The following is a 15,890-nucleotide window of genomic DNA, read 5'->3' as shown; positions in this document are numbered from 1 at the left end:
CAGACTTAAATGTCCCTGTCTGACAGCTTTGAAGAGAGTAGTGCTTCTCCCAGCACGGAGTTTGAGATCTGAGAACGGACAGACTGTCTCCTCCAGTGGGTCCCTGACCCCCGAGTAGCCTAACTGGGAGAAACCTCCCAGTAGGGGCCAACTGACACCTCATACAGCTGGGTGCCCCTCTGAGATGAAGCTTCCAGAGGAAGGATCAGGCAGCAATATTTGCCATTCTGCAATATTTGCTGTTCTGCAGCCTCCGATGGTGACACCCAGGCAAACAGGGTCTGGAGTGGACCTCCAGCAAACTCCAACAGACCTGCAGCTGAGGGTCCTGACTGTTAGAAGGAAAACTAACAAAAAGAAAAGACATCCACACCAAAAACCCATCTGTATGTCACCATCGTCAAAGACCAAAGGTAGGTAAAACCACAAAGATGGGGATAAATCAGAGCAGAAAAGCCGAAAATTCTAAAAATCAGAGTGCCTCTTCTCCTCCAAAGGAACGCAGCTCCTCACCAGCAATGGAACAAAGCTGGACGGAGAATGACTTTGACAAATTGAGAGAAGAAAGCTTCAGACGATTGGTAATAACAAACTTCTCCGAGCTAAAGGAGGATATTTGAACCCATTGCAAAGAAGCTAAAAACCTTGAAAAAAGATTAGACGAAAGGCTAACTAGAATAAACAGTGTAGAGAAGTCCTTAAATGACTGATGGAACTGAAAATCATGGCACGAGAAGAACGTGACGCATGCACAAGCTTCAGTAGCCGATTTGATCAAGTGGAAGAAAGAGTATCAGTGATTGAAGATCAAATGAATGAAATGAAGCAAGAAGATAAGTTTAGAGAAAAAAGAGTCAAAAGAAATGAACAAAGCCTCCAAGAAATATGAGACTTTGTGAAAAGACCAAATCTGCATCTGAATTGTGTACCTGAAAGTGACTGGGAGAATGGAACCAAGTTGGAAAACACTCTTCAGGATATCATCCAGGAGAACTTCCCCAACCTAGTGAAGCTGGCCAACATGCAAATTCAGGAAATACAGAGAACGCCACAAAGATACTCCTCGAGAAGAGCAACTCCAAGACACATAATTGTCAGATTCACCAAAGTTGAAACGAAGGAAAAAATGTTAAGGGCAGCCAGAAAGGTCAGGTTACACACAAAGGGAAGCCCATCAGAGTAACAGCTGATCTCTCGGCAGAAACTCTACAAGCCAGAAGAGAGTGGGGGCCAATATTCAACATTCTTAAAGAAAAGAATTTTCAACCCAGAATATCATATCCAGCCAAACTAAGCTTCATAAGTGAAGGAGAAATAAAATCCTTTACAGACAAACAAATGCTGAGAGATTTTGTCACCACCAGGCCTGCCTTACAAGAACTCCTGAAGGAAGCACTAAACATGGAAAGGAACAACTGGTACCAGCCACTGCAAAAACATGCCAGTTGTAAAGACCATCAATGCTAGGAAGAAACTGCATCAACTAACGAGCAAAATAACCAGCTAACATCATAATGACAGGATCAAATTCACACATAACAATATTAACCTGAAACGTAAATGGGCTAAATGCTCCAATTAAAAGACATAGACTGGCAGATTGGATAAAGAGTCAAGACCCATCAGTGTGCTGTATTCAGGAGACCCATCTCACATTCAGAGACACACATAGGCTAAAATAAAAGGATGGAAGAAGATCTACCAAGCAAATGGAAAACAAAAAAAAGCAGGAGTTGCAATCCTAATCTCTGATAAACCAGACTTTAAACCAACAAAGATCAAAAGAGACAAAGAAGGCCACTACATAATGGTAAATGGATCAATTCAATAAGAAGAGCTAACTATACTAACTATACATGCACCCAATACAGGAGCACCCAGATTCATAAAGCAAGTCCTTAGAGACCTATAAAGAGACTTAGACTCCCACACAATAATAATGGGAGACTTTAACACCCCACTGTCAATATTAGACAGATCAACGAGACAGAAAGTTAACAAGGATATCCAGGAATTGAACTCAGCTCTGCACCAAGCAGACCTAGTAGACATCTACAGAAATCTCCACCCCAAATTAACAGAATATACATTCTTCTCAGCACCACATCACACTTATTCCAAAATTGACCACATAGTTAGAAGTAAAGCACTCCTCAGCAAATGTAAAAGAACAGAAATTATAACAAACTGTCTCTCAGGCCACAGTGCAATCAAACTGGAACTCAGGATTAAGAGACTCACTCAAAACCACTTAACTACATGGAAACAGAACAACCTGCTCCTGAATGACTACTGGGTACATAACGAAATGAAGGCAGAAATAAAGATGTTCTTTGAAACCAATGAGAACAAAGACACAACATACCAGAATCTCTGGGACACATTTAAAGCAGTGCGTAGAGGGAAATTTATAGCACTAAATGCCCACAAGAGAAAGCAGGAAAGATCTAAAATTGGCACCCTAACATCACAATTAAAAGAACTAGAGAAGCAAGAGCAAACACATTCAAAAGCTAGCAGAAGGCAAGAAATAACTAAGATCAGAGCAGAACTGAAGGAGATAGAGAAACAAAAAGCCCTTCAAAAAATCAATGAATCCAGGAGCTGGTTTTTTGAAAAGATCAATAAAATTGATAGGCCACTAGCAAGACTAATAAAGAAGAAAAGAGAGAAGAAGCAAATAGACACAATAAAAAATGATAAAGGGGATATCACCACCGATCCCACAGAAATACAAACTACCATCAGAGAATACTATAAACACCTCTACGCAAATAAACTAGAAAATCTAGAAGAAATGGATAAATTCCTGGACAAATACACCCTCCCAAGACTAAACCAGGAAGAAGTTGAATCCCTGAATAGACCAATATCAGTTTCTGAAACTGAGGCAATAATTAATAGCCAACCAAAAAAAGTCCAGGACCAGATGGATTCACAGCCGAATTCTACCAGAGGTACAAAGAGGGGCTGGTACCATTCCTTCTGAAACTATTCCCATCAATAGAAAAAGAGGGAATCCTCCTTAATTCATTTTATGAGGCCAGCATCATCCTGATACCAAAGCCTGGCAGAGACACAACAAAAAAAGAGAATTTTAGACCAATATCCCTGATGAACATTGATGCAAAAATCCTCAATAAAATACTGGCAAACCAGATCCAGCAGCACATCAAAAAGCTTATCCACCAGGATCAAGTTGGCTTCATCCCTGGGATGCAAGGATGGTTCAACATACACAAATCAGTAAATGTAATCCATCATATAAACAGAACCAAAGACAAAAACCACATGATTATCTCAATAGATGCAGAAAAGGCCTTCAACAAAATTCAACAACACTTCATGCTAAAAACTCTCGATAAACTAGGTATTGATGGGATGTATCTCAAAATAATAAGAGCTATTTATGACAAACCCACAGCCAATATCATACTGAATGGACAAAAACTCAAAGCATTCTCTTTGAAAACTGGCACAAGACAGGGATGCCAGCTCTCACCACTCCTATTCAACATAGTGTTGGAAGTTCTGGCCAGGGCAATCAGGCAAGAGAAAGAAATAAAGGGTATTCAATTAGGAAAATAGGAAGTCAAATTGTCTCTGTTCGCAGATGAAATGATTGTATATTTAGAAAACCCCATAGTCTCAGCCCAAAATCTCCTTAAGCTGATAAGCAACTTTAGCAAAGTCTCTGGATACAAAATCAATGTGCAAAAATCACAAGCATTCCTATACACCAATAACAGACAAACAGAGAGTCAAATCATGAGTGAACTCCCATTCACAATTGCTTCAAAGAGAATAAAATACTTAGGAATCCAACTTACAAGGGATGTGAAGGACCTCTTCAAGGAGAACTACAAACCACTGCTCAATGAAATAAAAGAGGATACAAACAAATGGAAGAATATTCCATGCTCATGGATAGGAAGAATCGATAATGTGAAAATGGCCATACTGCCCAAGGTAATTTATAGATTCAATGCCATCCCCATCAAGCTACCAATGACTTTCTTCACAGAATTGGAAAAAACTACTCTAAAGTTCATATGGAACCAAAAAAGAGCCCACATTGCCAAGACAATCCTAAGCCAAAAGAACAAAGCTGGAGGCATCACGCTACCTGACTTCAAACTATACTACAAGGCTACAGTAACCAAAACAGCATGGTACTGGTACCAAAACAGATATATAGACCAATGGAACAGAATAGGGCCCCTGGAAATAATACCACACATCTACAACCATCTGATCTTTGACAAACCTGAGAAAAACAAGAAATGGGGAAAGGATTCTCTATTTAATAAATGGTGCTGGGAAAACTGGCTAGCCATATGTAGAAAGCTGAAACTGGATCCCTTCCTTACACCGTCTACAAAAATTAATTCAAGATGGATTAAAGACTTAAATGTTAGACCTAAAACCATAAAACCCCTAGAAGAAAACCTAGGCAATACCATTCAGGCCATAGGCACGGGCAAGGACTTCATGACTAAAACACCAAAAGCAATGGCAACAAAAGCCAAAATTGACAAATGGGATCTAATTAAACTAACGAGCTTCTGCACAGCAAAAGAAATTATCATCAGAGTGAACAGGCAACCTACAGAATGGGAGAAAAATTTTACAATCTACCCATCTGACAAAAGGCTACTATCCAGAATCTACAAAGAACTTAAACAAATTTACAAGAAAAAAATGAAACAACCCCACCAAAAAGTGGGCAAAGGATATGAACAGACACTTCTCAAAAGAAGACATCTATGCAGCCAACAGACACATGAAAAAAATGCTCATCATCACTGGCCATCAGAGAAATGCAAATCAAAACCACAATTAGATACCATCTCACACCAGTTAGAATGGTGATCATTAAAAAGTCAGGAAACAACAGGTGCTGGAGAGGATGTGGAGAAATAGGAACACTTTCACACTGTTGGTGGGACTGTAAACTAGTCCAACCATTGTGGAAGACAGTGTGGCGATTCCTCAAGGATCTAGAACTAGAAATACCATTTGACCCAGCCATCCCATTACTGGGTATATACCCAAAGGATTATAAATCATGCTGCTATAAAGACACATGCACACGTATGTTTACTGCAGCACTATTCACAATAGCAAAGACTTGGAACCAACCCAAATGTCCTACAATGATAGACTGGATTAAGAAAATGTGGCACATATACACCATGGAATACTATGCAGCCATAAAAGGATAGGTTCATGTCCTTTGTAGTGACATGGATGAAGCTGGAAACCATCATTCTGAGCAATCTATCACAAGGACAGAAAACCAAACACCGCATGTTCTCACTCATAGGTGGGAATTGAGCAATGAGAACACTTGGACACAAGGTAGGGAACATCACACACCGGGGCCTGTCTTGGGGCGGGGGGAGGGGGAGGGAAAGCATTAGGGGATATACCTAATGTAAATGACGAGTTAACGAATGCGGCACACCAACATGGCACAAGTATACCTATGTAACAAACCTGCATGTTGTGCACATGTACCCTAGAACTTAAAGTATAATAATAAAAAAATAAAGAAAGAAAGAAAGAAAAAATGTGGTCATATCTGTAGATCTTCTGATTGGCCTTAGAGAAATATATATTAAAAACAAAAATTAAAAATATGCCCAAGATTTAAACTCAGAGTTATTAATTGTGGTTTTATTGATTAGGAAGAAAAATAGAGTGTTAAATGCAATTTAATGATCTATAGAGTGGATGCCTTAATAAGCTATGGTTTCATTGATGAGAATCTATGCAGCCATTCATAATTATTAAAAGAAAATAGAACAGCATAAAAGAAAAATCCTATAGTATGTTGTTAAAGAAAAAGCAAGTTATAAAGTACAATCATTTCATTTTGTTTTTTTAAGCATAAATATATCAATGTAAAAAGGTATTTATATTTAATCCTTATCAAATGCTAGTTAAATTCCTGGTACTCTAATGAATGACAAAACTATAATTATATCAAGTGTTCACAGAAAATAAGGATTTACTGGAAAATAAAAAAAAATGTACTACACTTGGGGAAAAAAAGGAAGGCAAAGAGCTTTAAATTGCTAATCTGTTGGGGAAAATAATTAAGTTTTCACCTTCATGTCACCATAAAAGAGAAAATATATTTCATGATTATGTTGAATAATACCTTTCAATTGTATGGTAACTAAACTATTTATTATATATTACAATCAACACTGTTATTTGGGCTATTTACTTTTCAATTCTTAAAATCAGACAATAAAATGAAATATAAACTTCACAATAAAATTTCTAAAAGGCAAAAAAATAAAATAAAGTTTTTAAGTGGCAAATGAGCTCGTTCCTGATTACTGTATAGCTGGATTAAAGACAGCGCTTCTTGCAGAGCTTGCAGAGGATAGCATATATTTTAAATGTCTCCTCTATTTTAACACTGTAGTAGGCACCAGTCTCCCATCACTACATTGATAGGAATGACAGGGAACATTTTAAAGCTGTTTTAGCAAGCCAAGGATGTTCATTTTTAACTAAAATGAAACAAATCATGTCATATTTTCAGAATTCATTTTAGTCCTTCATCAGTTGCTATTTCCAACAATTTATCCTTTAAAGTTGTCATTACGTTTAAATTGTATTTTGATAAAATAAATCAATTCCAGATTTTATACATTGTTAGGATCATGATTACTAAACTAAGCTGAAAATATCACAAATTTTAATGTAGTCCTACTGCACATGACTGGTACACAGTTCATACAACATGGGACTCACCATATGAGTTCAGCAACATCCAAACTAATTTTTGTCGTATTCAAGATAACCGGTTCACTGATCACCATTGTTTCAGCAATGTACAATCGCTATAAAATTCTCTAAGTGATTCTTCTCAATTTCTGCACTCATCTTGTGGAGAGGTAATAACAAATAGCTCACGGACTGACACTTATCCATAGACCATACTTTGAGTAGTGCTTTTGTCCTAAGGAGTTAGGTACAAACTTCAGCGCAAAGACTAAAGACATGGGAAGACTTAAATATCACTCAGAATAACTCAGAACCTGACAGTTTGTCCTAATAATGAGGCTTTAATGCAAATTGTCACACCTTGTGTCATTTGAGTCCTTCAGGAACCAAACACTGAAATGGTGTTAGGAGTACAAAAGGTTGGGGGCAGGGGGCACTGCTCTGAAAAATAAAATGTTACTTCTCTGATCCTCAGTTTCCTCTTCTGGAAAATAGAAACAATAATGGTATCTATTTCTTAGGTACTATGAGGACCAAATGAGACAATGTGTTTCAATGTTAATCCTAGTGCAAGGCACAGAGTAAACACTTAATAAATGTTAATAAACATTAGTAACAGTAGTAGTAGTACTATGTTATCACTATAAAGGAAGAAATTAGAAACTTCTGATGTTGAATTTAGGAAGTTTGTTAAATCTTAGTGTTCAAATTATGAGTAACAAAATTGGCTCCCAAACAATATCAGAATAAAATATTAGAATTCTTTTTATTTTCTGAGTGATAGCATAAGAAAATCACCATCTTACAGACGTCATAACAATAATTGACTTAGGTGAGACTCATTAATAGATTCTGAAATTATTGTGTGAAAGTTTGATGGGGAACAGGATATTTATACCACCTTAAATCATCACAGATTATTTTTGAATTAACTTTATAGTAGATAAATCTGCTAGACATAGAACCAAGTTAACATAGACAGAGAACCAAGTTCTAACTTAGACATAGAACCAACTAGACATAGAACCAAGTTCTGTGTTAACATCACTCATAATGGGGCAAATTGATGTCATGTGCCTCCTTTTGTGATATGCCAGGAAAGACTATAACATTGCTTATGTATTATTCCTGCCAAAAAGGTATTACCTGAATCTGATCCTCAGGAAATATCAAACACACTCAAATTAAGGAATAATATTTTGTTGTTTTTTTTTTAAGAGATGAATCTCACTGTGTCATCCAGGCTGGAGGGCAGTGGCGTGATCATAGCTCATTACAGCCTCCAACTCCTTGACTAAAGTGCTCCTTCAGTTTCAGCCTCCTGAGGAGCTGGGACCACAGGGGTGTGCCACCATGCCCAGCTTTTTTTGTTGTTTTTTTTAATTTGTTTGTTGTTTGTTTGTTTTTGGAGGGCCGGAGTCTCACTATGTTGCCCAGGCTAGTTTTGAACTCCTGGTACTATGAGTGATCCTCTTGCCTCAGCCTCTCAAAGTGCTGGAATTGCAGGCATGTGCCATCATGGCCAGCTGAATATTCTTTAAACAACAACAACAAAAAAACTGGAATGTATATCAGAATGTTAATGTCATGAAAGAAAAAGAAAAGGCTGAAGAACTAGATTTAAAAAGTAAGAGACATGACAGCTAAAGACAATGTGTGATCCTGGATTGGTTCCCAAATCAATTTAAAAAAACGTTATAAAGAATGTTATTGGAGCAATTGAAGAAAATTGTAGATAGATTGCATATTGAATAATAGTTTCAAATCAGTATTTTCTGAATTTCATCATTGTACTGTGGTTATGTTAGAGAATAGTCTTGCTCCTAGGAGATGCAAACTGAAGTATTTAGATTGGTGATAGAGAGGTATTGTCTACAATTTACTCCCAAATAGTTCAGGAAAATTTTTAATAGTAATATTAATGATAGTAATAATATGTGGAGAGAGATACCAAATGTGGCAAAATGTTTGGTTCATAATTGGCAAATCCAGGTGAAGAGTATATCAGAGTTCATTATATTAGTTTGCCATTAAAGTTACCAAAATCGCAATTACTTTTGTGCCAACCTATTATTCTTGCAACTTGTCTATAAATTTGAAATACAAAATAAAAGAAAAAAGCATGAGGAGTCAGGAGATGAGAGGCAGAGCGAGCCTCAGCTGACAGGCAGTTGTTTAGCTTTATGGATAGTTTGCGTACAAGACTTCTTCTGGTCTTGTTTTTTTGACCTTGAGGACCTGGGGTGAAAAAAGTGCCACAGGTTACAGCCTGTGTATTCATAATATTACTTTGCAGAATGTTTTCCATGGTCACTGTCCATAATCCTCCCCAATTTTAAAAAGAAAAGCACAGGCCATACTAATGTTAAGAATTCTAATATCAAGCTTTGTTCCTATATAACATGAATTCAAAGATAACTCTGAATTGGTCCACTTGACCCTGTTGGAAGCATGTTCTCATTAATTAATTTCACTTATTAATTGTTGAGCCAAATGTGGCTGAATCACTCTCCCCCACCCTTCTCTGGTTGGGTATTAAGAGCAAATAGGCAAGTGAAAGCTGGTTTAACACTCAACCTCACCTCACCCCCTTCCATCTTCTATCCTTGCAGGAGAGCAGGCTTTTCTCACACAGTCAGGAGCTGAGGGATGGAAATCCCTGTATGAAGGCTTAGCCCCACTGAGTGTCATGACCTGCTTATTCAGAAGACAATTGTCAATCCACTCTATCTGATTTGACTTTTCCTCTAAGAATTAGCAAAGTTCCAGAGAACAACAGTTTAGCAGCAAATAAGTTCAACAGAAGTGATTAAAGTTCCATGACATCCTTAGGAAGATAGCCCAATAATGAGAATTATCTATCTTGAAACCAAGAATGAGAGGAGCAATTGATGCTGTTACCATCTCTTTGGTTTGTCTAAATAATCTCAATAAGGAGAATGAATGGGTGATATGGTTTGGCTGTGTCCCCACCCAAATCTCATCTTGAACTGTAGCTCCCACAATTCCCGCGTGTTATGGAAGGTAATTGAATCATGGGATGGGTCTTTCCCATGCTGTTCTCATGATAGTGAATAAGTTTCGTGAGATCTGATGGTTTTATAAGGTTGAGTTTCCCTGCACAAGCTCTCTCTTTGCCTATGGCCATCCATGTAAGACGTGCCTTTTGCCTTCTGCCATGATTGTGGGGCCTCCCCAGCCACGTGGAACTGTGAGTCGATGAAACCTCTTTTTCTTTATAAATCACCCACTCTCAGGTATGTCTTTATCGTACCTGAAAACAGAACAAGCAACACGAAAACAGACTAATACAATGGGCTTCTTCCTCTTTTTCCTGCTTTTTGTTTGTTTGTTTGTTAGTCTGGGTGTTCATGACTATTTGATTCATTTGAAACATGCAGGTGGAGTAGGAAAATTTAAGATAGGTTGTCAGCTCAAAAGTTATTCTAAAAACTCTGCAAAGTTGTATTTGTTCACTCATCTTCACCTCTCTGTGCTTTATTTTCCCAAATGGTTTACATCAAAAAGTGGACTAAAGACAAGATTTCAAAACCTTTCTAGAATTAGCCATTTCAAAAGATAATTGTGAAGAGGCAATGCTTATTTAAGAAATTGGTTTGCCATACTCCTTTAAAAACCCCTTGAAGCCTTGCCACACAATAACATCCCTTAAAAAAATCAATGTTTATAGGCATAATGAAAATAAATATATTTATTTATTACTCCAAGTAAACTCTTCCTGTAAACTACATGTGCTGTAATTCCAAAACTGCCTCCTACCATTCCCACATCAAGACTAACCTGAAGAGCTGGCATGGTGTTTCACACTTATAATTCCAGCACTTTGGGAGGCCAAGGCAGGCAGATCACCTGAGCTCAGGATGTCAAGACCAGCCTGAGCAACATGGCAAAACCCCATCTCTACCAAAAATAGAAAAATTAGCAGGGCATGATGGCACACACCTGTAGTCCCAGCTACTTGGGCGGGGTATGGGGAGGTGCCTGAAGCAGAAGGATCTCCTGAGCCTGGGAGGTCAAAGCTGCAGTGAACCGTGTTCATGCCACTGCATTCCAAGCCCTGGGTGACAAAGTGAGACCCTGTCTCAAAAAACAAAAACAAATAAAAAAAACCCCGAGTTTTCTGGACTGACTCTTAAGAGTATTCAGGGAAAGAGCTTTGATCCAGTTGATCCAGGGTCCAGAGACTGGATCTTACCAAAAATGTGGGGGTGTGTGGTTCAATGAAGTGCACTGAACCTATATCAATCTATAAAATGGTTGATTTCTGACCTACTAATTATAAGGAAAAGTGAGACTTTTGTTTCTTGTTAGTGAAGAGAGCACCTGGTGGTCATCAAGCTGACCATGCAAAGACTGTGACCTTATCTGAGGAATTTAGAAGTAATTAGACTTCCCCATTATCCAAAGCAGGCATCTGGTTCCAGGCTTCTTTCCCAAAAATTTATAAGTAATGAGAATTTCTATACATCTCCAGAATGCATGCATGTAGAAACTCATTGTACAACCCTTGCTGACATTAAGGCACCAAAATATCTACAAATGTAATCATTTATCATGACCTACATGGCTTACGTGGTCCAGACTACCCTTATGCTCCCGCTTTAAGGTCCATAGGTACCCCTAAAGAAAAATCCACCATGGCACTCTCAGTCCTCTCTTGCTGAGACAGCCTGCTCCACCCTTCTGCAGCATCCTTTCTATTTAATAAAACTCCTTTTCAAACCTATACTGTTGTCGATAAATCCTTTTACCAACCCATGAGTCAACCACTTTCTGATGCCAGGCCTCTGACACCTCGCCTAGCAGTTGGGAGAATTGTTGGAGGAAAAAAGAAAAGGAATGTGGGAGTACACTGAAAAGTATAAAAATGTTAGGTGTTTTAACACTCTCAGTTGATCCTTAGCTACTGCATGTTGCTAAAGATCATATGGACAATAACTCTTACTTTTAAACTATTCAACTTGGAAATGTTGCGGAAGTTCTCGGCATATTTGAATTTAATTTTCAAATGCTTGAATCTTGTAAATTATTATTATTATTTAGCAGAGTCTTGCACTGTCGCCCATGCTGGAGTGCAATGGTGCAATCTCGGCTCCCTGCAGCCTCTGTCTCCTGGGTTCAGGCGATTCTCCCTCAGCCTCCCAAGTAGTTGGGATTACAGGTATGTGCCACCATACCCAGCTAATTCTTGTATTTTTAGTAGAGATAGGGTTTCACCATGTTGGCCAGGCTGGTCTCGAACTGTTGACCTCAAGTGATTCACCCACCTTGGCCTCTCAGAGTGCTGTGAGTACAGGTATGAGCCAAATATGTACTATTTCTAAAATATGAATGGAAAACTATTTTTCAGAGCTACTTAGACAGAAAGTTTACCTAGATTGCCAACTAGCATCTCCTTTTTATCAGGTTTCTGTTCTTCTCTATGCATCTCATATGTTGTAGCTCTAGAAAAATATAAATATTGCTTTGTGTGTGTGTGTGTGAACAATGACCCCAAAAAGAAATCTAGCTGCTGGTGCAAGTAGTAAAAGTGAAGAGATCAAATGGAAAATGTAATTAAAGGATAAATCTTAGTATGAAAATATGATTTGTAGATAAATCAGAAAATGTAATGTAGAATTCCATATTAGCTAAATCTAAGACATAAATGAGTTCACATATACAGAAGAATTATCTACTGATGATTCTAGCTAGTGCCAAAATTGTTTATCACATGAATAATTTCACAAAAAAAGTTTGTACAAGTCTGAATTGCTGTTGAATCGTTTCTAAAACATCGTGTGTTTCCTATGCAAAGTTTCACACCACATATTAACCTTTTTTTTTAAACTCCCACCAGTGTAGGAGTTATAAAACAATTAAAAGGCTGAAGTCAGGGTGGAGGGATTACAGTTCTCAGTAATGTTTTTCCTAAATTTTATGCCAATAATTAGGTGCTATATCTTATAAATTTAAGGATTTGAAAATGTTTTTATATGATTTCTTATAAGGCCAGGCTCTACTGAATTTTCAGCATTGTAGGTAAGCTAGGCCACTGTTATGAAAAAATTAAATAGTTTAAACAAACAGCTCATTGACTGATGAGCTTTCAGCCCTCTCTTTGACTATGTCTTTTGCCATATGACTTCGTTGTTCCTCCCATCAGCGGGAAGAGTATATTTTCCCACCCCTTGATTCCAAGTTTGATCACTTCACTTGTTTTGGCCAGTGGGGTAAAAGTAGATGTGATACAAGAAGAGGCTTAAAAATGTGGACTTCCCGTGTTGTGCTTCTGCCATCCCAGTAAGAAGGATGAGCCCAGCTAGCGCAGTGTCCCAGCAGGAGGATGAGGGACCCATGGAACAAACCTGAGTTGTCCAGCCAAGATGACCCTCAACTCACAGCTGACTCATGGCCCATTCCCTAGGTACATGAGTGAACCCAGCCAAGATCAGCAGGTAGTACAACTTAGCCGAACCCTTCAGGCTCCAGAGAAATAAACATATATTGCTGTATTCACCTGCTCAGGCTGCCATAACAGAATACCACAGGCTGGTTGGTTTAAATGACAGAAATTTGTTTTCTCACAGTTCTGTAGGATAGAAGTTCAAGATCTAGTTGCCGTCATGTTGGTTTCTGATGAGGCCTCTCTTCCTGGCTTGCAGATGGCCACCTTCCCACCATGTCCTCCTCACATGGCCTCTCCTCTGCACATGCACAGAGTAAGTGAGATCTCGGTGTTTCTCTTCCTCTTCTCATAAGGATACCAGTCCTACTGGATGAGGGCCCCAGTTTTACATGCCATATAACCTCAATTACTTCCTAAAGGCCCTATCTCCAAATGCAGTCACATTGAGGGTTAGGGACTCAACATAGGAATTTTGGGGGCATTCAATTGAATCCGTAACAATTGTATGCCACACAACAATTTGATGGTACTAACTGCCACATTCAGTAAAAATATATAATGGAGAAGTGAGTTTGGCTTCTTGGAAAATGTTAATTCTCTAAGACATAATGAGAATATTTTCTCAAAGTAAAAAATTTAGATTTGCTTTACTTCCAATATATAAGCTACCTATCCACTGGAGCATGGTCTAAAAGTGACATTGTTGAAGTACAAGGAATTATTTCTACAGGATAAGTTTGTTTTCCTTTTTTGGGTGTATGTAAGTCCTACTGGGGAATTTATCTTTAAATAATATTATAGATCCTGTATAAAATGAATTTTTTAAATTCTGAAAATGACTGCATTTAGAAGACACAAACATTTATAAAGAAAAAATATCCTACTCAAAGAACAATATAATATTAATCTTGGTCCAAAAGAACATAAGAATATAATCTTATTAAAATGTCAAAAGAGCCTTCTGCTTATTAGTGGAAAAATCCTATCAGTACTTACAATCTTTAAGGACATGCTGTTTTTAGTGAAGTCAAGAGCAAGTCTTTCTTTCACTTTTTAATACATTAAAAGTCACAGGCTTTTTATAAATTTAACTCTCAAGCTTACTAGCAGTCATTTGCAGCTCATTTCTGTTAGATTCAATTTATCTTTTAATTAGGAAACCAGAGCCATTTCTGAATACTCCTGAAATTAATGAAAGACTCTTTTTTTTTTATAATGCTGCATACCTGTTTGAAGGTATACATTTGTGTAACAAGAGAGTAATGAACATCTGATAATGCAGTACTATCGGGGTATTCATCTGAGGCTTCTATAATGCATCAAAACTATTTTGCTTTATTAAATTATTTTGTATATCTCAAAGACTGCATATTACAGAGTTCCACTGACTATGCAGAAATCAAACTCACTTATTCTTTTCATCCATAGATCCTCATAACATGTTGTTTTAAATATTTTAATAAAGCACTTCTAACAATTTTTGTAGTTGTCCAAGGTGAGTTAGTATGATGGAAGTCAATTAAAGTTTTTTTTTTTACAAATGGGAAGCAAAATTTCATAGTAGCTTGTATAAGAAATGATTTGATTTGAACTCCAATTTGAAAATTGAAATTTAAGATATTACTAAAAATTTATCATTTAACAAAATTCTGGTTATAACTGCAACTCTTTAATTATTAAAATAAATAAAGACTGAATCAAATGTTGATTGGGATTTTTGTTATATAAAATTTTTATGACAAAATTGTTAGGTGCTAAATGCAATGCTGTAGCCTGGATTTGATCCTAGAAGAGAAAAAGGACATTCATGGAGAAAAATCAGTGAAATCTGAATAAAATCGGGAGTGTAGTTAATAGTAATATACCAATGTCAGTTTCTTAGTTTTGACAAATATACCATGGTAATTTAAGATGTTAACATTGGAGAAAACTAGATAAGGGATAGGCAGGAACTCTGTATTATCTTTGCACTATAAATCTAAAATTATTCTAAAATAAAATTTATTAAAAATTATTAGATGACCTGATATGATATTCTTCATTCAGTTTAGCAGCACAGCCATAAAGAGATTCATCTTTGCAGAAATATGTGAAGGCTGTACCAATTTTCCCAAGAGCCTCTCTTAATCCCCTGAAACACAAATCTTCCTTTCTTGAAAGCACACAATCCTTGTCATAATCCTTGTAGATTTTCTCTTCTTTAACAGTAACTGCTCTTGAGTCTGCCATATCCTCACTGTCTATGACTTTCCATTTTATCCATCACTTTGCTCAATTAAATGAAGTCTAACATCCTTTGCAATATTTATGATTGCACTTCGTAGTCAATATGTGCTCCCCACCCCTTCTCATAGCACTTGAAAGGAAAATGCCTGTTAAAAGATGATAGACTCTAGAGTGAAGAGGGGAGAGAAGTTGGAAGGCAGACTAATTTTCTAAGTAGTCAGTTTTTTGTTTTTTTTAACAAAATGGCCTACATAACCTTATAACTATAGGAACACCGGTAATATTTGGAAGGCAAAGAACCTTATGTTTCTACTTTTCCTGTAATGTAAATATATAAAGAATTGAAGAAATAAAGCAGCTAATGAGAATTGGCAGCCAATTAAAAAAGAAAAAAGACTCAAGAAAGATGCAAACAAGAGGCACAAACTATGTACACAGATTTTCTTCCTTCTGTGGAGCACTGTGTCATAAGAAAGACTCCCAGAAACAGATGACAAAAATGGCCAACTTT

Source organism: Pan troglodytes, chromosome 12 (assembly GCF_028858775.2).
Source record: "Pan troglodytes isolate AG18354 chromosome 12, NHGRI_mPanTro3-v2.0_pri, whole genome shotgun sequence".
Taxonomy (NCBI): Eukaryota; Metazoa; Chordata; class Mammalia; order Primates; family Hominidae; genus Pan; species Pan troglodytes.
The sequence above is the reverse complement of the archived record's forward strand: the minus strand, read 5'-3'. Positions refer to the sequence as shown.